This window comes from Thermobia domestica, chromosome 12, assembly GCF_964235325.1.
Source record: "Thermobia domestica chromosome 12, izTheDome1.hap1.1, whole genome shotgun sequence".
In the NCBI taxonomy this organism is placed as follows: Eukaryota; Metazoa; Arthropoda; class Insecta; order Zygentoma; family Lepismatidae; genus Thermobia; species Thermobia domestica.
The window spans coordinates 46,191,060-46,215,405 of NC_137465.1; the positions used below are offsets into that span (position 1 = coordinate 46,191,060).

At 38.7% G+C, this 24,346-nt stretch overlaps 1 protein-coding gene across 3 annotated transcripts in view; it reads right to left on the reverse strand.

The window, feature by feature from the left end:
* The window catches only part of sigmar (Tumor necrosis factor alpha-induced protein 8-like protein sigmar), a 349,328-nt gene extending 337,407 nt beyond the window's left edge, over nt 1-11,921 (reverse strand). For all 3 annotated transcript variants that reach the window (XM_081733677.1, XM_081733676.1, XM_081733674.1), the window contains exon 1: nt 11,767-11,921. The gene's annotated coding sequence lies outside the window, so the exon portion shown is untranslated. The remainder of the gene's footprint in view (nt 1-11,766) is intronic.
* Between the last annotated feature and the right edge of the window lie 12,425 nt (nt 11,922-24,346).

Here is a 24,346-nt window from a genome sequence, read left to right on the forward strand (position 1 = left end):
AACCAACTTAAACCTATTCAATGTGCACCCCATGTGTAGTAGGACAGATTCCTAGGCGATACTTTCATTTCATCAAACCTGCCTCTAAGCATGTACTATGTGACTTCTCAGCGGTGGCAGCCATAATGCGTCCCCTCAATTTCGGCTTTTTTTTTTTTAAGTGGAGGTATACAAAAATAACCCTGACAAAACTCCATACAGTCAGGTCCGGTGACCAAGATGGCCATCTACAAAATATTATTTACGACTCGTGGCGATTAATAATTCCCGGACCCCGACGAGTAAACTCATGGTGCCCGTTTTGTTCTTAAAAGAGCTCCTGTCTTTTCTCATCATGGACAGAAACGTCCTCTTTCCTTCACTTCCGAACACATTACCAGGAAGCACATCAATGCCGACACTGACAACGTCCTACAAGTCATGCTTAAGGGAGTTTAGCGACAATGGGAGTGCTACCTGGACATCTGCCGTGTCACATGTGGGAAGCACATAAAAAGAATTTCAAGTCAAAATGAAACTGTACATATTTCTTGTCCAAACAGTGGTATTATCAAGTATTTCTACTCACTGCTGGTAAAAAAGATAATCTTTCAAAGCTGACCGATTAATTCTCCATTAATTTTACTCTAAAGAAGAAAAGAGACACCTACAACTCGTTGCTAAGGATTATGTAATTATACATAACACGTTATGCTTATCTGTGACCAAGTTCAACGTTTCTTTAAAAGGTTGTCTGTAGGAGCTGGCATGATCAAGTGGTATAAGATTGCAAGACCTGTCTGTCAGGACTGACACAGTCGAGTTTTCTAAAGGCGCTATTCCACAGAAGCAATATGAAGCATGCGACACTCCATATTCAACCGAAGAAACACGGTATGTCATGTAGCGTACGAAAGGTGGCATGTCGTATGTGGTAACCTGTCGTGCCCATAAACTTGTCGCATGCGACAGTATTGTTTGCCACATGTCGTAACCTATCAGGTCCATAAACTTGTTGATTGCGACAGTGTGGCATGCCACATGTCGTAAGCTGTCGAACCCATAAGCTTGCCGAAATGCTACAAAATCTGCTTGTTGAATAGTGTCTGCCCGGATGCAGAAAGGCATAGATAGGTGCGGAAAATTCCATTCGACAGAATGGAGTAGCCCATTGAAAAAATAGAGCAGTTTATTGAAGATTACCACAACACTATGAAATTATGGAATGTTACTGTGATTGACTATAATTAAAAAAAAAAAATAAATAAAAAATAAAAAAAAGATCAGAAACTCGAAACCCGTAGGCCTAAATCAAGGCAGTGTGACTGTCGCCAGTAGCCAAAAATTGGGTGGTAATCCCACTTTTGGTGGTATTGTCTCATGATAGTTGGTATCGTACTTTGCAATAAGGATCCATCTTTTCTAGTAAAAATTCAATATCTTCCTGGCTCATCCTGGCAAAATTTCAGAAATGTGCTATGTCGTAAGTCAACAAGACAGTCTGCTCCATTAACATCAACCACAAAACTTGCCCTAGTGGAATCAAGTTTTCTGGTTTGCCACAAGTCTCCACAATAGTGCATGCTACACAGGGCAAGTAGCATGCTATTTGTCCCCTTGCCAATAAGTCGCATGCCACCCAAAGCAACATCTGTTGTCTGCTGCATGCCAGCTATTCCCGCATGCGGTGGAATAGCACCTAATTGGAGATTGCAAGACCTATTTGTCAGGGGTTTCGAATTCCACTCAGTGTACTTACTTTTTTTTTTTTTTTTTTTTTTGCAATTAATGTTATTGTCTTAATTTACTTCTCACCGTCTCCTTTAGTTTAAAAAGTGCAACCATGGACATAAAGTCAAAACAATTAAAAAAAATACAATTTCAATTATTAAAAAATCAACACACGCAAATACTTTGTCATCTAAATAAAAATCACAAAAAGATTAAACTTAAGTGAATGGAATAAGCATGTAATTCCTAATCCCAACCTAGTTCCAATAACCTAGTTTCAACTAACAGCTCTATACTGCAGCAAATAACACAAACAAATGAAAAATAGCACTATAAGCCGGATGATGACAGCCAAAATTAAACCGACACGAAACGTAACTTGAACGTAAACTAGCTTTTTCAGCTTAAATTATTAATAATATTTTTCACCATTCCTTCTTTCTTTCTTCCTCTCAAAGATTGTGTTTTATGTTATGAAACACATTTACAGATGGCACCCGCAACAAATGAAGGCCTCAGCTGCTCTTTTCATTGCATTGCCATTAAATGTGGACACTCGCAACAGTCTGCAGCTGGCGCTAAAGAAATACGAAAACCGGTTTCTCCTCTTCTATCTTTTCATCATCTTTGTCAGGATCATCTTTTAAAAACTCGCACAGCTTCCTCTATATATGCCATTGTTGCTTTCCTTCTCTTGTTCTCGAAGCTCAAAATACAGTATCCACTTAAAAATATGTAGTACAAGAATGCCTTGCATAAATGCTGCTAATTGGTTCCAAGTAGTTTTGACGTCATCTTGTCTCGTCTCAACTCGATACTAGAAGAATCCTTTTCTCGTCTCGTCTCGATTCTCGATAACGAGATCCCTCGAAGCTAGGTTGGATAGCGTACGTGCTTTTGGCACGAGAGACCCGGATTTGATTCCCGGCAGAAGCTCATGTGGATCGGATACTACGTTAAGCTGTAGGTTTCGTCTCATATAGCCTCGCTACTGAACAGGAGGCTAAACTCAAATTTCATCCAATCCAATCGATTATCGAAAAGCTTTTCCCGTCTTGTTTTCGAAATGTATGTACAAAATTTATGCCCTGATTCAGGACCGCTTCCACGGGGGGTCTAGGGGGCGGCCCCCTAACAATTTTTACGGTAGGCTTGCAAATGAACTATATATGGCTGGATCTACCCCCTATCTTCCAGCGCCCATTCTACATTTTTGGACTGGCTACGGGCAACGGCGCCCATGTTGTTGTTTCCAGAGGAGGGCAAATATAAGGGACATTTCAAATATAGTTTCAAATTTTGCTGTAACTATTCTAAAAGTTCTGTTGGGTTTTCGATCTTACGAAGTACAATTTCCTGTAGGGGGCAAGCGCCCCACCTTGTCCCCCCTGATGGGTGCCCTTGGCTACGTGCCTGCCCGGATCTGTTTCTTAATTTAATCTAGTACTTATTAGCACCCTTCCGCGATACGAAAGGTTTACGAAGGGAACGATATAACATCTAAACCAGATTTATTAATGAAATATATTTATAACTTCTTTTAGGTGACAAAGTTAAGGCTCTGGAGCCTCCTTCGAGCACTTAACCGTGTGATGACTCGTATAATGCTATTCATTTTGTTCGTAGAATTGTCTTATCTATTTATAGTTTTTATACTATGAAATCACGTAACACTAAAACAGAATTTAAGCTCAAGGACTTGGGGTGAACTAAAGCCTGTGACAAACATCTTGGTATTTCAGCTAAACGAATAAAACGCAAGCTCTGACGCGATGTTGCCGAGTGCTATGGGGTGTGGCTATAGATAAGCAGACGCACTACAGCGCGCTCAGGTGGCAGGGGATAGACGTGGATGTGCACAAAATAAATGTGGCAATACCGCTGGACTCTCATTAAAGGGAACTTGGAGCGCCGCCTTCAAATGCTAAGATGTTTGTCACGCCGTTTAGTGTTGCCAATGACACTCGAAAAATTCCTCGTTTCATCACGAATTTAAAAATGTATTTCTCGTCTTCTGGGCAACACTAATTCCAAAAGACGTCCCCACCCTATACAAAACCCTATTGTTCTAGGTTTAAATTCAATTTGTTTATCTAACAAATTTAAGATAAGTTTAACACGGAGCAGTTTCACGCGTGTGCCACGTGAAGGAGTTCGGTTTTTAAGTTGTGATATTTTCTTGAAATGAAACCTTTCAATTTAACGTCCCACAATTATGTCTTTTAGGCTAAGGGAGACGATTATTAAGGAAAGTTAATGATGATGGAAGGATTGGTGGGATTAGAATGTGGGAGGAAATTGGAGTACCCCGAGTAAAGCCCACGGAAACTGTTCTCCACCACAAACTTACTTGGCCAGGGATCGAACTCTGGACTCCACACATCAGAGATACGCGCTCTACCACTGAGCCACCATAAAATCATGAATTTATTCAATTGATTTACACATTGCACGGCTCCTACATGACGACTTTCTTTTTAATGTTTGTTCGTCCGTCCCGATGTAAGCGAAGTTTGTGTGTGTGTGTCAGGGGCGTCATTTAAGGGGGGCAAGAGGGGGCAATTTCCTCCCCCCCCCAAGAGTTTGAGAAATACATATACTTTAATCGAGTGTCTATTAATATACTAGTACAAAATGTGAAAATCTTATATCGGTGGTGCTCTTGCCCCCCTCAAGCAAAGTCTGAAATGACGCTCCTGGTGTGTGTGCGCGTGTGTGTGTTGTATCCCGAACAAAAAATCTTTTTTAAGTGTTACCCATGAGATTAGATTTAGGCATATCTCGTCTCGAAAAGTACGTTTGTTAATATTGCAAGATCTACGTCTCGTCTCGTCTCGTAATCTTGTCTCATATCGTCTCGTGATCAACACATTTTTTTTTCTTTCTACCCTCAAAAATAAGGATAATATCTGGAGAGTGGCAATCGAATATTGTGAAAATCTCGATAACGGCTCTAACGATTTCAATAAATATTCAGTAATTAATTAAAAAACATTATAATACAGTATAAGAAACCTTATACGAAAAATCCAAAATGGGTAGTTTACTCTTTTAGAGGTAAGCCTTTTCGGACAGTGTTCGAAAAAAAAAAAAAGTTAGGGATTGAATAATAACTGCAACATGACACAGCTGAATTTTAGAAACAATAAGAGGGAGGAAGTTTAATGCGGTGGTGCACGTCATTTATCCAATTACTGCACATAACAAATAGGGACGAAGGCAAACTGTATTTCCAGTCACTCGAAGATTACTCATATTGAAATTCAAGTATATATTAGTGTTGGGCACAAAAAAAAAAAAAAAAAATCGGGTTTTAAGAAAGTCGAAACCGGTTTTTGAGAATTTTCAAAATCCGGTTTCTCCAAACCGATTCGGTTTTCTTCAAAACCGGTTCCGGTTTTTTCCAAAACTGGTTCTATTTCTGACCAGACTAGTGATTCGTTGTTCTCCAGAAAACGATTCCGTTCCTACAGAAATAGTTTTATGTCTTCCGAAAGTTTTCACCGAAACGGGTTTCGGTGAAAAAACGAACCGATTTTTGGAGAAAACCGAACTGTCGCTTTTTCGGATTTCGATTTTTCTTGAAGCCGAAGCATGTGGGGATAAGCAATGCTAACGCTAAAGATCCACCACTGCACTGCATATCCCGGTGTTAACACAAACAGTCATCAACTTTTTATAGAGCACTTCACAACGGGGATTATTCTGCGTTACTAATTCGCTGCTGATAGTAATACTAACAAAATCTGGATTATTTTAATGTGTATTTAGTGACATGACTGTGATTATGAACAAGATAAGATAATCTCCAAAGACTTACAACGTAACATTATTATTTCCATTCGTGGAATGCTGCAATTTAGATAACTTCCATCAAGGCCAATGTACTCATACAGAACGCATGTTTTTAGGAAATTATTTACTCTTTTCTTTTGATATCGTAATCCGATATAATAATGTCTAAAGGTAAACTTAAAAATTGAACGAATTAGTTTTGTTAAAATTCACATGTTATCATCGTCTCTCAGGTCAACAATCAGCAGCTTCCATTCGTTCATATTCTAAGCCAAATTCGCACTTTTCCTTCCCTACATTTTGTGTTCCGTATTTGGTAGATATCATTCAACTGCGGCCTTTTTCTTCTTATTTGTCCCTCTGCCATTCCCTAAGCCAACAGTGTGATTCTTCCATGCAGCAGCGTACTTAGGATTTAGTTTCGAGGAAGAGGGGGGGGGGTTGCACATGTGAACAAACACTTACATTTTTCCTTTTGGTTGCCGACAAATTTTAATGAAGTTCATTTTCTTTTTCTTTTAATATTTGTATGACCAGTGATCGAAGTGAGACGGTTTGCGGTGGTATGCCATATCACCTCTGGTTTTTCAGTGATGAAGACATACCGTACCTGTTTTTTTTTTTTTCGTGATTAAAACATACCATCACTAGAAAATAGATGCTAAATACATACCTTTAATAAACCCATTTTTATGTACAGTAATTGATGAATAGCTCGTCACGTAAAAGGATTTTATTTCTAACGTAGAAATATTTTTTTTTAAAGTTGACAACACCGAGATTTTTCTTACCTTTTGTTTTCAAAATGAGGTGTCTTCAAAGAAATTCACCTAGCTCATATTTTGATTTGGCACATTCAATTTTTTCTTTCTTATGTATGTGTGTGTGTGTGTGTGTCTTCTTGCACTAATGCATATAAATATAAATGTCGTGTTTTGAACATGAGTGGATTTAGGGGTTATCTGCTGTGGGAGCGGATCTTCCGGAAGTTTGGAATACCGCACAATCGAGTGGGGGGACCGGAAGTTTTCCTGCAGGAAATTGTTAATATCCTCATTTTGTTTTGAGCATTTTAGTGTATAATTCTCTATACCACAATATAAGGGATTTTTTTTTTTCAGAAAGTTGTTGGCGAGGGATTAAAGTGTCTCCATATCTTCCCCCCCCCCAAGCCTTCGTAACTACAGAGAAGCTCTCCAATAGTCTTCAAGCCATTATGTAAATAGAAATGCAACCATTTAGCCAACATACCCTCACTATATTTCAACATTTAGATAGAAGGTATGTCGAGTCAAACTCGTAATAAAACATACCACCTCTGCTTTTTTTCCCCCACTTCGAACACAAATAACTAAAAAGTAAGATAATACCTAAATTATCACGAAGAATACACGAGGGAGGAGGCATGAAATTCGGTGGCGGCACATTTTGACGACGGTTTTCTTGAATCACAGCTCACAAGTCACCTAGTGGCTTTCCGTTTTCAGCTGTTTAGAAACGCGAAAACAAATGCCGATTTTCAAAATGGCTCGAAATCGAAAGCAGTTAAGTGAGTCGTGATAACGGTATCTCATGTAAAATAATATTGTCTAGGGCGCTCTTTTTCCACATTTCGATTATCTTTTATTTATTTGAAGATATCACATAATTACTGTAAAATTAGCGGTATTTTAATTTCGCCGGGATGAAGACTCTTAAGACAACACATTTTACAAAAATAGTATCAGATGGACTCCAAAACACTTTACAATGAATCAGTGTAAGAAATGGGGGTTTAAAAAATCCCGAAATTTTCTTTTTCGATATAGAGTTAAAACACCGGGATAATCCCGGATTTCAAGATAAGAACAAGTTAATGGTGATGGAATAATAAACCAAATAGGAAATTCTTTATACACCACATGTGTATACACTATTTAACCGTCACAAAGTTGAAGACCTACGTTTCTGGAAATAACGAATGGAAAATATCATACCACTGAGTCACATACCCAACTAGTACTTTCCAGGCGATTCTTTCAAAAATAATATCTCTCAGCTGTAACATGTAATAAAGTCCAGTATGGCTCAAGCGAAGAAGGGGTTCAAGGAAAAACAAAAGGGTCTAGTGAGAAACCTCGACATAGGAGTGAAGAAAAGGCTAGTGTTCTAACACTTTTTCCTCACAAAACACTGTTTGCAGCATTTAACAGCAATATGAATTGTGTGGACGTTTATCACTGCACTATACAAACATATGATTGTAATAATCAATAAGAAAATATCCTTAGCCCCAACTTCATCAACACTTTAGCTCCTTCATCACATTGAGTTGAGGTAATTGGTAATGTTATAACTAGGAAAAATGAAATAAAAACTTTCAGTTTAAAGTCTCATGATTATGCCCTTTAGGCTATGGGAGACCATGATTATAGCAAGTGAATGATGATGGAGGAATTGGTGAAATTGAAAGTGGAAAGAAACGTACCCTGAGAAACCCACGGACACGATGTTGACCACCACAAATTTACTTCGCCAGAAATCGAACCAAAGACCCTACGCACCAAGAGTAAGCGCTCTATTACTGAGCTACCGGCCCACTATTCTAACTAGGGTTATATTCATCTTTGTACTAACAAACACCGATACTTATAATTTTCCTATATGTACTTAGTCTGTTCAGATTTTATACCGTGAGGAAGTGTAATCATTTCGAGAACTGAAAGAGCTGTCCCAGATATACTTTCCCTGAACATGGTCATACCATTTTGGCCTAAAAGGCAGATCATTTCACGCTAAACTAGCAGTCCTCCACTCGTCTAGTAAATAGCTCGCGTACGCCTTCCAGGGCCGGATTAGGGGGCTATAGCCTGGGGTCTCCAGGTGGATAGTGACCTTCACTCTGATCAAAATCTCAACTGGCTATCTAAAAAGAATCATGAAGACACAATCATCATAAAATAAAATATGAACAAAAATATGAAAAATATTCCGTTAACTTTTCTTATACTTTCACAGAAACGTATTATGTGAGGGGCCACGTTTTTTCTAGTCCCGTGCCTCCAGATGGGTTAATCCAGCCCTGACGCCTTTGATGCAAGTGGTTTCGAGTTCGATTTTCAGTACAGACTACGGACCAGAGTATTGAATGCATTACGGTGCGCCAAATTCAATGTAGGTCGAAATCTAATATAGCCTAGGTGTTGAAAACGGACGCTAAACTTCAACAAATAAACAGCCATATATATATTTTTTTTAATCTCATTTTCAGTTATGAGTTTTTGATATCCTGGGGTCATGGTTTTTGTAGGGTCACCCAGATCTGGGCACCGTATATATAAAACTTGGAAATAGCCAAAATTCCACTAAGCTTGTATATCGACTACACCACTGCACATTGGGGCAAAAGCTATATAAAAAGATTAAATTCTTATTGTTCCCCCTCGAACTAATTAGCTGTAAATATGTAAATGAAATTAAATAAAAACTTTTAGTTTTACGTCCCACGATTATGCCGGCTAGGGTAAAGACGGTGTTTATGAGAAATAAAGGAAATGGTGGATTGAAAAGGTGGGAGGAAAGGGAAAACCCGAGAAAATCCACGCACACAGTGTTTGTCCACCACAAAGCTTACTTAGCACAAACTGGGATCGAACGAAGGACCCCATGCACAAGAGGTGAACGCTCAACCACTGAGCCATCGCGGCCCCAGCCGTCAATATGTATTGGTTATCATATGGTCATCGAAACTTGAATTTCAGAAGGCTATGATAATGCTAGACCGTGGTGTCTTATGGGATGAAAAAATGCAGGAAAAATCTAAGATATTTAGTAAATTTTCATGTTTCAAAAATTGTGATATATTACTTTTTTGAGTTGAGTACAAGTCAGAATGTTTTGGTCTGGGCAATGTATAATATTAGATGTGAGAAAAAAAGTTTTAAAAAATTAAAATGAAATATTAAAAAAGTGAAAACTAAAAAGTTGTTGAGCTTATAAGTTACAGGATTTTCATTCATTCCTCAATTTTTGTGGCAACTCGTGCGCCTCGTCCATTCTAATGTGAAACGTCTCCTAGAGGTGTGAAAAAAGGTCTCTACTGTCATTAGATGCATAAACTTCCACACTGCGGACCCACAGCCCGAAATATCTTGCAAACACGAGCTAAGTCCGTTCGCGTTCTATGTAAATAATGGTGCGGTTTGATTTACCAGTTAAAATCAGGGTTCGCAAAAAACATGGTTTTTATTGAAAAAAAAAATTGTTTTTCATTTTTATGTTTTTAATAATTTGGTCTATGTACTTATATCACATATGGACAGATATACGTTTATTTCGCCTTCTGCATCTGAATGTGCCCCCCTTCCCCCAATACACAGAAACCGGCGCACTTGGATGTCGAAGAAGTGAATAGCCATTAATCTATCGTTTCAGTCTACTACGTGGATGCGGGATAATACCCTTCGGAACCCTACTCAAACTCTGATTTATGTGAGTAGTCCTATATTCGATCCCCCGTGGTTACACTTGGCTCGGGCACAAACCCGAAGTCCACACCACTTTATAGAGTAGGGACCGTCTCATATTGCCACAGTAGAAAAAAACATAAAAATCCTAACAAATCAATCAAAGTTATCTTCTCTGAAAACAAGTCCTCATAAATTATTCCCGGTAAACTCTGGCTTGATTCCTAACAGGAGCTCCTGTGGATCGAACTAACGTTAAGATGTAAATATGCGTCTTACATAACCTCGCTGCTGAAGAAATGTATAATTTCGGGCACACGCCTAACTCTATACAATTATTGGCCAACATTTACAGATATATACGCAAAAACTAGGGACCAGCGTTCCCTACCGTAGCACCTGTCTTAACGTGAGTCCGAAATTCAGTGTCTTCTTTTGGCACTGACACTATGAGACAGATCTATATGTGAAGCAGTCCCATAGCCAGCCCAAAAATGTTACGGGCAGTAGAAGTTAGGGGGGGGGACCGATCCAACCATTATAGTTCATTTGCAAAAGCCTACTGTGAAAATTTAAGGTGCTAGCCCCTCACGGCCCCCGTGGATGCGGGCCTGATCTGAAGTGGGAACTGCATATGTGCTTTACACAAAATCTAATTTGGAAATGAAAATGAAATAAAATGTGTAGTTTTACGCCCTTGGTTATGTCCTGTAGGGTAAGGCAGATGGGCAATTAATGAAAATAAAAGACTCGGTGAATGATAATATGGGGGAAACGAGAGAATCCCGAGAAAATCAACGTACATGATGTTGACTACCACAAAATCTCATGGCTTGGGACCACACTAGGAAGCTCCCACACCAAAGGTGAGCGCTATACCACTGAATCACCGAACCCCGAATCGAATTCGGGACTTCATTCATAGATCCCACATCTGAGAATGAAATTTCAAAGAAGCAATACAATGTACCGCAGTCAACAATAAAACTTTAATTTTCTTATAACCGAAATTAAAGCAATACTTTTGCTGTACATGGTCATGGGTTCGATTCCCTGTGGGTAATACAAAATTTGAATGTATTACAGTGGTTCGGATTTCACTTTAAACTGTAGGTTCGTATCTTATTAACCTCAGTTTCTAAATGAGACGTAAAATTTCAAACACACAAACAAATCAAATTAAAATAAAATGAAGCAACGGTCTCACATAATCGAGCTAACTTGTCAGTCACACAATCGAAGATAGAAAAACACTAGATGTGTTTATACGAATACTCTATAATTTAAACAATTATAAGTTAAGCACAGCTTCATCACATAATATTTTTCAGCTAGTTTGAATAATCCGTTTCTTTCATAGTGTTCGTTATTAGCGACTAGCTGGGCGCGCTGTTTAACACGACAGTTTCTAGATGCAATCCCTAGTCCAAGAACAGACCACCTGTTCAGTACAACGCTAAACAACACACATTTCGATTTCCATGACAATCAACACACTTTCAAACTAAACGTGCACGTAAGCTTTTGAACAACACATCACATGCCACATTTATATTGATATAAACGTGTTCACACAAATATACAACACTGGACATCACACATATAATCGTTAATTTCTTCTCTTGACATCTTTCACAACACTCATTTCAAAACTGCACATGGGACGCTTGTCATCGAAATCAGTATTAGTTTCACTTTCTCACTTATCCAGGGACCTGTTGCTATAAAATCTCTAAAGACACTTTAATTACATCAATGAGCCATCATGGTAACTGACAGACATGTGTAAACAAACAAAAAATTCGTTGCTACTCACCAGTTCACACTTCTGCTTCACAGCGCTGCTCACCGAATCTGCTTTGCTTTGCTATTGCCTTGCCTTGCGACTGCGAGCTTGCCTACCCGCACCAGAATTCTTTGACAGCGCTGGATGGTTGAAGAGCCGACTGTAGCCTCGCCGTCTGCCACCAGGCTGCACGAACATTGCCATGTATACTCGTGCCACCTATTAGTGCTAACTGGAACTAACTGTGGAATAGGATTTCCCGGCTATAAACAAAAATTAATCACTTTCACGTGTTGACTGCTAAGTGATACAAAACATTTATGTCGTGCTAGAAATGGCTAGGAGGCACGGAACCCTTATTTATTCATATTGTCGTATTACTAAATTACGCCAAACAATTGTCCAAGAGATATGCTACTCTCTTCAAGGGCGTAAATAAGGGCCCCGTAGACCCCGCATTGCGGGAGGGCCCCAAGCCGTCAGGGAGCCCCAAATCATGAAATAGGACGTAGAGAAGGGGCCCCGCACCACGCTGTCTGCGGGAGGGCCCCCAAGCTTTTAGTTTCACCACTGATTCTTTTAATTTAAAAGTTTCCTTCCCCTACCTAAACTTTCCTTATTTCACCAGAATAATTTCGTACCATTATGTAAACACAATGTTTATTTCATTAGCATATATATATATATATATATATATATATATATATATATATATATATATATATATATATATATATATATATATATATATATATATATATATAGATAGATAGATAGATAGATAGATAGATATAGATATAGATATATAGATAGATATATATACTAGCATATATTACCCGCTTCGCTGGGTTGAAATGAAAATTTAAATGCACAACTCCATATCTCATGTGTTTAATACCCGTGAAATATGCTTGCAGTAAATGTTAACATTATATCGCCTGTCATTTATGTTAACCCGCCGAGTGACACGGATTTGTACGTTATGGACACTTGAATGGTCAATTATCTCAAGACACTGGTAATTAAAAATTAAAGTGATATGATAAAAACAATCTAGGGTCCAAATCCTAATAACCCCCCAAAAATGAAAGAAATTGGTTCAGCCGTATTAGCGTGATGAGGGAACAAAGGATTTGTACGTTCTCTTTTATATATATAGATATAGATATAGATATATAGATATATATATTTAGAAGTACTATGTTATGGGGCACCGAAAGATAAAAATTACTTTTTGATACGATGGGTCTGTCCGGCATTTTCAATTATTTTTACTTATTTATTTACTTATCCAACTACCGGTCCATTGTAATCGTTTCAAATTTACAGTGTTTCAGAATACCTCTTAAATCCTAACGCAGGATTCGAGCGGTCGGATCGAAGGGATTCGTGGATTCGTGATGCTTATTCTTATAAATAAGCTTACGTGGGACACCCGGGTTCGATTCCCAGCGGGAGCTCATGTGGTTCGAATTCCACGTTAATCAGTAGGTCCACGTCTCATATAGCATCGCTGCTGAACGGGTCGTTAAACTGAAAGTCAACTCAACTCTTATAAATAAGCAATTATTATTATTATTATTATTATTATTATTATTATTATTATTATTATTATTATTTGAATTTGTCCTACAACTAAGCACCAATGCTAAGCGACATAGGCGGCCTTAGCCTTTGCGGAGCCTAGAGCGAGGCATCCCCGCTTGGCTCTTCACCAATTGCATGGCATAATATCAATAGTAAAAGTGTCAACGACAGAATTCGTGCTCTTCAAAATATCGTAAAGAAATATATAAAATCATTCTCGATTTCAGCCGTGTCTTTGCGTACAAATGGAAATATTACAGTAAGCTGCTTAACATAAGCAATATCACGTGAGCGAAACAAGAATAATGAAGTAATATTTGTTTTTTTTTAACAACTTTTCTTAAATGTTTGTTTTTGTTTTCCTTGGGTTTTGTAAATTCATTTTGAATATTTTTTCCGAGATGACTCCTGAATACTAAGTTGTATGAAGCCAGAAACACAACAATGGCTAATACATACTGTAGTCTTTAAAATATATCTCCAGTGCTGTTCTCCTGCTTGAATTTGAATCTTGGATGTACACTGTACAATCGATAAGTTTACGTTTCAGTTCTTTTTTGAGGTTAAACTAACCTCATTGTGACGCTTATTAGCTACCGTGTGCACATTTGGTTCTGGATTCGATTCCTGATGGGGAAGCATTTCAATTTGAAACATTATGGTGGGTCGGATTATACCTTAAACTAAAAGTCCATGTCTCATTTAGCATTGGTGCTGAGCGTCGCGGCAAATTCTTCAACATTGAGAGGGCAGGTAAGAACGTTCCCATATTCTTTTTTAAGCGATGTTTAAAATATGTATGAAGTTAAAAAACAATGCTGTGGAGGATTAGGAGAACAGAGTTGTCTTTAACGTTGGGAGGCGGGCAGATTTGAGGCTTATTCTGAGGGAGTGAAATGTGAGACTCATATTACGGTAGATGAATCTGATTTCTGAGGTGAACCTCTTGTATATTATACAGCAAGGAACATAAATTTCGTCTCACTTTCCTTTGTGGCAGTCGAACACAAATCATCACATTTCTCCCGCCCCCCCAAAACATTTTAAATCGGATTATTGGGGGGACAGTCTCCCAGTTCCAAGATTAGGGGACATATCCCCCCTCATTCCCCCGAGATTTTTGCCAGTGCTGCTGAAACGTGATGCTAAACTTCAATTTAGGAATTTAAAACTTCAATTTAGCAATAAATTCAATTTAACAAACAGCAACAACAATCTCAGGATACCAACCATTTATCGTTTGCAGACTTAGAACGAAGCATGGAGAGATGTGCACTAGAAACCACTTACAAATATAGGGAAATAATCACATGGACCAAAACGATTACGAGAGTGGAGGATATAATCATGAAAATTAAAAAGCATTCCAGTGGCAGTGTGGGTCGATCCTATTGCGAAAGAAAAAATAGGTGGACAAAAGCAACCCTTGTTTAGATATCAATGGACAAGGAGAGACCTAAGAAACGTCCTTATGGAAGATGGCGTGATTAAATCAAGCAGTACTGTAGTAACGTGGAAAAGAAGTCCTAATAATAGATTATTGTAAAGAAAAATTCAAGAGACGTCCATCCAGCAGTGGATTGGCAATGGCTCACTATGTTACAAATAATTCGATTTCAGAATAGGGGTCGCGGTGGCTCAGTGGTAAAACGTTCAACTCTGGTGCATGGGGTCCTTGGTTCTATCCCAGCTTGCGCCAAGTGACCCTTGTGGTTGACAAACACTGTGTGCGTGGATTCTCAGCGTTCTCCGTTTCCTCTCACTTTCTTCATCCACCATTTCATTCATTTCTCACCATCACCGTCTCCTTTATCATAACCGGCATAAGCGTGGGACGTAAAGCTAAAGGAAAAAGAAATAGATTGCATTCAGAAAATAATGAGATGCTTTGAGTCGTTCTGTACTTTTCAATTCTTCTTCGACAAAATCAATCTGTTCGGAATTTATTATCATTTTTGAGAAGTTAATTCTCTACAATACTTAAGATATCTTAGCATTTCGTGGTGTTTAGAGGTTAAGTAGGTTGGAAATGAAGTGAAATCTTTCAGTTTTCCGTCCCACGGTTATGCCGGTTAGGCTAAAGGAGACGGCGATGATGAGAGATGAGTGAAATGGTAGAATGAAGAAAGTGGGAGGAAACGGGAGAACCCCGAGAAAACCCACGAGCACGGGTTAAGTAGGTTGGTTAGTTCGTTTGAAGTTGCATTTCATCACCAAGGCTCTGTGAAGTAGACCAACAGCTTAATAATGGATCCGAGCTACATGAGCTTTCAGCGGAGATTGAACCCAATTTCCCGCGCTAACCATGAAACTAAGGAGGAGCTTAGTAAGATAAAAGTGAAAATTACAAACGATTATGATAATAGTATTCAATAACTTCAGGTTATACAAATACTCCTTCTCTAGCAAGCGGAACTCGCACTCGCAATTTCGTCTTGCGTTTGCCGGTCAGCGTTTGAGGCCCTCAACTAAGCAAGTTGGAGGTTACGAAAATTGAGAAAGTAATGCACCGAGATTTTAGGTGTTAGATTTCTGGGCTTTCTGCATCGATGGCCATGTTAGCCTGTCAAGAATGAGGGATGACGTCCCTCGCCAAGCACACCATCCGGGGAAAGGGAAGCGGCCTGGGACCTATATGTTAGGTAACACCCCAGCATTTACCTAGTGTGAATGAGGAAAACCCAGGAAAACCTCATTCAGGATGGCTGGTCTGAAAAGAAAATTACGCTTTTTCGACCGAATGACCCCACCGAGGGTCGAACCCAGGACCGCTCGCACCGAAGGCGAGAGCGTTAGTGACTACGCTACGCAGAGCCACTGGACCGAGATTTCGTCAGTGATATTACTGAAGAAGCACAGGAAGTCCATTTTAAATGAATCTTGTAGATGTCATAAAAGAAAAAAAAACTTGCAGCCCGATCTTTCTATCTTATTTACTGTTTACATGTTACAACTTCCTGAAAGCAAGAAAGGTATTTCCAACCATGCAGCACTGCACTCTAGTGGAGAAATAGTGAACCTTCTCATTAAAAACGTGTATTTTGGCGCACTTCCCCTCCCTGTCCAAAATAATCCGTTGTTTCGGAAGCGGCGAAACTGTTTTTGTTTTTTTTTTCTTTATTAGCAGGAGGGCGATAGCAGATAGCAAGCAAGACGACCCAGAAAGTTGCACAAGGTTCAACTCCTTGCAAGATGAAAAAAAATGTTGTATGACCCTTTCAAGACTATATTTACATGAAGAAATATGGTAGGGTTTCAAGATTTTTTTTTTTTAATGACAGCTTCAAGATCATGTAGTGTGGCAACATGCCGTAGTACATAAAGTTGCTATTATTTTGACATAATTCCCGTATTTGGTTGATAACACTTCTTTTTATTCTCATACCAGATTTTCTCGGTAGCTGAATGCTGTGACTGAGCTTCGAATTTTCCTCCGAGTTAAAGAGCGTGTATTGATGACATCACGGAACATTTCTCTAATGTGTACCGATCTACAGAAATATTACAGGTCGAATTGTAGAGTACTGGCCCTCGGCACTCACTAATAGACTGCTCATTTAGATGGAGGGAATAATGGGCATTACCATTTTGTGATGCATTTGTTCGTCCCCTGCAGGTGGGGCTACTTATATTCTAAACATCATAATTTTATTGAATGACACGCATTCCGCTGTTCATGATTTTTTAAAAAATCACAAGTCTCATCCTTAAGAGCGGGACCCTATCGGTTCACCCTGTGTAAAGGCCGCCACTGCTAAGGGAGACAATGAGTTAGATGATTATGGTGGAATGAAGGAATGAGAGGAAACGGGAAAATCCGTGAAGGCATTTATTATTATTATTATTATTCGTACTTGGCGTCGAATTGTAGTGGCAGGCCCGTATCCAACGGGGGTTTAAGAAGGGCCGGGCCCCCCTAAAATTTTCACGGTTGGCTTGCAAATGAACTATAATATGGTGATTAACTATAATATGGTTGGATCGGTCCCCCTAACTTCTACCGGAGCCCCCTACAGTTTTCGGCTGGCTAAAGCCTAGTGGTAATAGTAGAAGTAATAATGGGTAACTTTTGGCAAAATCAGGCAAGTAATACTCATAAAAAAAACAAAACATTAAAAACAAGTTGCTTGATCCTTTACTTTTCTTCACTACATTCCACTCACTTTTCGTAGAGCCGCAGTAAATTAATGGTACAGGGCTCACCTCTGATGCATGGGCTTTCTGGTTTGATTCCAGCTCTCACCAAGTAGGCTTTGCGATGCTTGAAAACTGCAAAGCAAGAGTTTGCAAAGTTGTGTCGTATTTTGCAAAGAAAAATTTGACTTTGCCTGAATAATTGACTAAGAGCCATTGTCGTATGAAAATGTTTCGGAGGTTATCATATTCATCAAATGATGAATCAAGTGGGGATGAGATTCCAAAGAAAGTGTATAAAAACAGAATCAAGTTCCACGGCATGAATTTATTTCAGTTTAAAGAATGCTTTCGTTTGACAAGTGAGCAAGTAGAATTTTTATTGGACCGGCTTTGGAAAGAACAACAAAACGTAGTAGAGTCCTCTTTACCTTCATTGGCTAGGAAATGGTGCCCAAATGCTCGGATTAGGACAATGCACGGTGTGTCAAAAGCACCTATTTGTAGAACAGTACATGATGTTCACTCTATTATAAACATTATGGGCCTTATGCAGAGTCCTTCTAACGCGTGATTAGTGCCATACTAAAGAGTTCGACTAACATATATTTCCTTCAGTATTCAGGCTTTTAGTATGACGCTAAACATGTCAAAACGTCTCTGCACAAGGCCCTATGTCTCCATATATAGTATAGTTTTGGTCAAATTGTTGCCTTTAAGGCGCGCTATACATTACGAGATCAATCCTAGGAAATATCTTAGGATTTATCTTCGGAAAAATGTTATGACATATCTTGTAGGAAATCTTACCCTTGTGTGCCATACACGTGAAGATTTTTCCTGTCTGACCGAATGACGTATATCAACATTGTGAAATAGTTCTATTTAATAAAAGTATAGAGTTGAAGAACTACTATGCTAACCACACTGCACATCCCACTGATATTAATATCAGGCGCTATATTGTTAAATTATATACCTCTAAAAAAAAAAGTATAAGTCAGAAGTGTGCTGGTATACTTTTGGCGCACCACATTTTAGAAGATTTACAAGTAAAATTTAATACTTTGCATGAAAAGACATATTTATAAGGAACAAATTTTTTGGAAGCAACATAATTAAATACAAAGTAATACACCTGTATTTTATGTTTACAAACCTAGGGTTACTAGTGTAAAATCATTATAAATGTTTTAACGACGGTTAAAATAGGTGAGACAATGTTTAGCAGAAAGGGTCCAGCTATTTTTTCTAAGAAATGCTACAATTTCGGTAGTTTATATTCACATTAGTTTAGTTTAGGTTGGTTCAGGTTAGTTACGGTTATGTTACGTTAGATTATATTAGTACATGGGTCCAACACAATTTTCAAAAAGTGATAGTGTAACCAACTAGAGGTCTGGGTCCATGTTCGGGCTGTCATTTATTTGTAACCGGTCCTGATGTCAAGTCGCTGTCCTTGGCTCGTGGTATTACCAATAAGCATACTCCTGATACTTTAACTTACCTGGACAGGACAACGAAGACCTCTCCAAGAAAGGTTACAAACTGTTTCCAAAAAGCTCGTCGGTCTCAATAATGAGATGAGCATTAGGCGCCGAGAGGTTCGGGTGTCTCGTCTCGAAAACCTCACGGACGATCAGACGGTCATCCAGACCATAACGCACACAAACATCACTCATACAAAGAACGAAAACACACTGAATTAAATGACACTATACTTATTTATTAGAACACTATTTTGAAAAAGAAATAGCGAAGAGGAATGGATACAACACTGAACACTGAGGATATATATCAATTTTAGTCGCTGAAATCACGCTTTGCCCTTTTCGGGTAATATAGCCCTTTATATATATATATGATTACGATTGAGATATCACTACAAATTCTTCTCTCACACCCTTGACACACTTGGGGGGTAGCACTGGGGAAAAGTTGTCTGGATCGTCCCACGATGAATCCAGTTGTTACGCTGAACAGTCCTGCAGCGTAAAGGTGAATCTTCAGCAAACACACAAAAGAAGATCTCCACAATGGAATACAGATATTGGAGGGCGCGTATATAACTTTTTAAACGCACAAGGTCTGCGGACCTGGGATTTCACTAGTTGGGGCTAGCCGTAAGAAATCGTCCTTCACCGGCTAAATAGCTTGTGCCCCTTCACAAAACTTAACCCACGCAACGTGCGTGGTGGCTGCGTACAACACCGGAGTCGAACTCCTCGAGCATCCAAGCTCAAGCTACGGGTTGCAACGATCAACTGAAAAGTGTTGGCAGTTCATTTCAAAATTCACTCAGTGAACTCACCTGTATGCACATACAAACAGAATATAGAAAACAATTTATGTTAATTTTAGCCAACTGCCTATAATGCACTAGACACGGCGATAACACTGGCGTGAGAAAGTACAGATAACGGACTGCAAAAATTGTGAGGCTGGTGCCACTTTGGCTACTGGGACATCTGGTCAGCCCGTATTTCTCTAATCTATTGTAATGTTTCCATAAGGATTAACGAAAGCACTTAATTCAGTTCCCAATAACTACAGAATATATACTGTGCATATAATAAGTCAGGGAGAAACACTGAAATGGTTAGTCACTAACTGAAATGTTCTCAGCAAAAGCAATGTTTTAAATATATATATGAAAAAACGATGAAAGACTTCTTTGTCCAATTGTGTGGGAAAGAAGCAATTCCCACCCAAGAAAGAACTTATGTGCGTTGCAGAATAAAGTATAAATCGAAAATAATAATCACTGTCTTTACGAAATATACAGAGTGTCCACAAAAATCCTTCTATAACCTGGTAGCGGTTATAATAGAATTTCGCTTACTTCTATTAATATTAGGTTAGTTTAAGCTAGTTAACTTCATTAGGTTAGATTTAGTTAGGTTGTGTTAGGTCTAAGCACTTGCATCTTCCATTTCTCCTGTAAATTTTGTATGTTCTGCTTACTTCTGGACCCCTTCTGCGAAACTTTTACGTAAGTGAGTGCATATGAAAGTTGACCGGTGTTACTATTTTCCACCACCGGTGTATTTCTGCATAGTTTACAGAAGCTATAATTTATGTTTACGAGTGGAGCGCTACTACCACGATACCATGACAAGTGCTATTCAAACTCGTATCATTGCCGAAACGCACTCGTTTTCACTACATCAACTGACGCGCCTGCTTCCTTCGCTCGCACCCCCTCACTAACGCTCGGGACTCCACTTAGCCCTGCTCTGACTCGGTTAAATAGCATTCGTACTTTCTAGAAACAACCTAGCACAACTTGGTTTGCGTTTTTTGCACTATAGTTTTTATACTATATATATATCTTGACCCCGTATTTGTACGCAAATCGTAAAAGAATTGTAGTTTATCAACAATTGCTTTTGTTGGTCCCCTTCAGGGATTTTATCTATGCTATGTAAGATATTTTCATGTCGGTCAACGCAAATCATTTAGGAAATAGTGACAAATTATAATTTTTCAACAATTATTTCGAGTGGTACATCTAAAGTAAACCTGCACGATCAGAAGATACCTCTTCATTTGTGTTTTCATTTGTTTTGTTTTCACTTTCTCTCACCTGATGTCGCTTAAATCGAAATCTTATGAATTTTCTTTCCGAATAGAGCGTGCTCTAAACAAGAGAAATCTCAGGATCGTTCAGAACACAGGAAATGACATGGGATCTGTTGCCATACACGTTGAGATTTTGACTCTAGGATAAATCGTAAGAGATTTCCTAGGATCTATCTTATAGTGTATAGCCGCCCTAAATGAACAAAAGAACAATATAGGCCTATTATGTTTTTCTTTGACCACTTGAAGTAGTGATGTCAACCGGCTTGGCTCGGCTCAGGTGAGCCATCGGCTCGGTTGCGATGAGACATCAGCTCGACTCAGGTGAGCCATCGGTTCGAGCTGACTCGGTTGCGATGAGCCATCAGCTCGGCTCGGTTCGGCACAACTGAGCCGAGGGCTCGAGCCGGCTCAGTTGGGTGAGCTGTTATGTCGGCTCGGCTCGATGGTGACTGAGCTGTGAGCCGAGGCGCTCCAGCCGTCAACAACACTATTTGTCTATTGAATATGATCTAATCTCGCCAAATAAAGAGTTCAATCTTTCTTTACAGGAGTTACAATAAGAATTCCTAGATGTTACTAATACCTTTATAAATAGACGAAAAATACAGAGGTGTTATGTTTTAAACTCATCATTTTTTAAACTATGTTGTCTGTTTAAGCTATGTGGGTAGACGGAAGTTTAGGGGAATGCAAGTTCTCCTTCTTAAACAAGAAGTGACAATCGCAATCTTTTGAAATAACCCAACTGAGGAAAGAATGATGCCTTTCGTATTGCAGGTTGTGTAACAGCATCTACATAATTTTCTAAAGGCATCCTATGTGTTTATCTAGAGACTTGTTTTGTTTTATTACTTCCATCTATTTATCAATAACTGAAAAAAATATTTCTAAGCGAATTTGTATTTTTTCTTGTTGTTACAATATGGCGCCCAACTGGCTCGGCTCGGTCCAATTAAGCCGAGGGCTCGAGCAGGTTCGGTTGGGTGAGCTGTTGGCTCGATTCGGTGGTGACAGCCGTGAGCCAAGCCGTTGACAACACTAACTTGAAGAACTGCTATTTTCATCTCATCAACTTTTTTTCATTTCTAAAATAATTCACTAAAATTCCTATTACGAATCCTTACAAATTACTAACTAGAATACAGCGCCTAAAGTCGCACTTCAACACAACGGCGCTGACTTTCCAAAATTTATGTGGGTGCGTACCAATGGCGGGACGTGTTATATGTTTTCAAGGGAGTTTCTTTCTTTCTTTCTTTTTTTTTTTCGATTGATTTCCTTTCGGTTAAATCTTTTATGAACACTCCCATAAATGGCTGTGCTGTGACGCAAGCCGAAAATATGCGATTCTATTCACAATATAGTTTCATTTTTTATTGTGGGGACTGCCTTTCACTAGGCGAGACAGGCAAGGAAGAGGGAGTGCGTTGCTAGGTTGCCTTCGCAGAAACATATTTGAAACAAATAATTAGGCCTATGTTTTAGAAGTTAGAAATTTTAAGTTCCATCTCAATGTTTTAATTGTTTCTTTTCTAATGGCAAGTAAGAAATATTTATTTTGTTTCTATCAAACTAAAAATCTTGTGGGTGCTGGAGTCCCGGAGTACCCACGTAATCGGCGCGCATGCTTCAACATTCAACTGTCACATTGCAAAGATTTTGCAACTTTGCAGTTGCAAAGTTCTTCAAAAATAATGGTGGAACTAAAAACTTTTCACTTTGCAAATTTTATGTTATGATTTATTTGCTCAAGAGGTAAGGTCTTGACTTGCAAGGGGTGGTCGTGACTACTTACAGATAGGTCGTAACATGGGAAGATGGTTTTCACGAATACGGCACTTTGGTTTAGTAATTATCTAATAAATTATAGATTCCATGCTATATGACTGAAATTTATATTTCCTGTACGCTACGGTTACCACAAAGCTGTCATTTTAATTCTATAAGGTATAATCTTTGAAATACACTTTTCTCACTACTTTATTCAAAATTATTTTAGAATCTTTCATTATTTCTGTATTCAGTTTAAAAAGTTAATTGTATGCTAGAATTCTTTGATTATATTTTGCGCCTTTCCTTCAAAGGATATTCTTTTATTACACAATCAGAAACAAGGATAGGATGACCCACAACCTAAGAAGGTCTGGAGGATGACCCACTAACAACAAACCGACAAAGGGAAAGAAAGACAAAGTGGAAAACTGTTTTGTAACTTATTTTTCAGCAACTGACCTTCAAAGAAAAGTTTCTTGAAACAATAGTAATGCTCCTTATTTTAACTTCCGTGATAATAATGAAAAATGCAAAGATGCATCGCAATTTCCATGTTTTTGCATCGCGAACTGCAATGCGATACCGCTTAAAACACACGCTGGTTGTTTATTAGCCTTCGTTTAGCTGACGACTTTGCCCCCGCATCTCTAGACTTTTTGGCCTACGGCCTCGCACCTCATATCCATATCTCTGATCTTAAAGAGATTTTGAGATGTTATAACAATTGCAACCAATTCTTTTTTCTTCCCGTCTTTTCTCTTCCCTTGTAGGAGAAATAATAATAAAAAAACGTGAAACATGTCTTTATTTATTTTAAATGAAAAGTCTAAATAGAAAGTTTCATGCCCCTAACCTTAATGCATTTCCAGATGCATCCATCCAATTATATCAATTGTAATCTCAACCTTTTCCTACCCGCCATTTTCTTCCATTCTAGGTCAAATATTGAAAAAAAAAAAAAAAAAAACTGTGAAGCACGTGTCTAATTATTTTAAATGAGAATTTCATACACAATCTCATAGTTCTAAGAGAACGGAAGTTTTCTTCTATTTTCTTTAGTCCATCACTTCGTTCATTATCATGTTACCGCCTCTCTTAGTCTCGAAGCATAATCGTACGACGTTAATTAAAAAAAAAGCGTTTGTGTGAGTGTAATCATACATATATGTACAGATACTTATCACTGTAATGAAAATACCTGGATTTGGAAGTACGTCAGATATCCTCAGGCGGCGACCGCCGCGGAGTTGTTGTGGTGTGGTAGAGCAATTTCCGTGCTACGTGAGGCGCAGTAGAACGACAGTGTGTAGTGAATTGAGCAGACAGTGACAGTGTAATGGGTGATCTTCAAACTGCAAACTGTTGGTGCTTAGTTATGTGGTGCAAACGTGACGAAAATGCAAGGTGTTTTGCGCATGTCGCGAAGGAGTGTCTACGGTGATGACGAGCTAAAAATAAATCACGACTAAATAACATCGGCGAGGAGCAATAGTGGTAAGAAGAAAACCCTCTGTGACAGATCCTGCCAAGC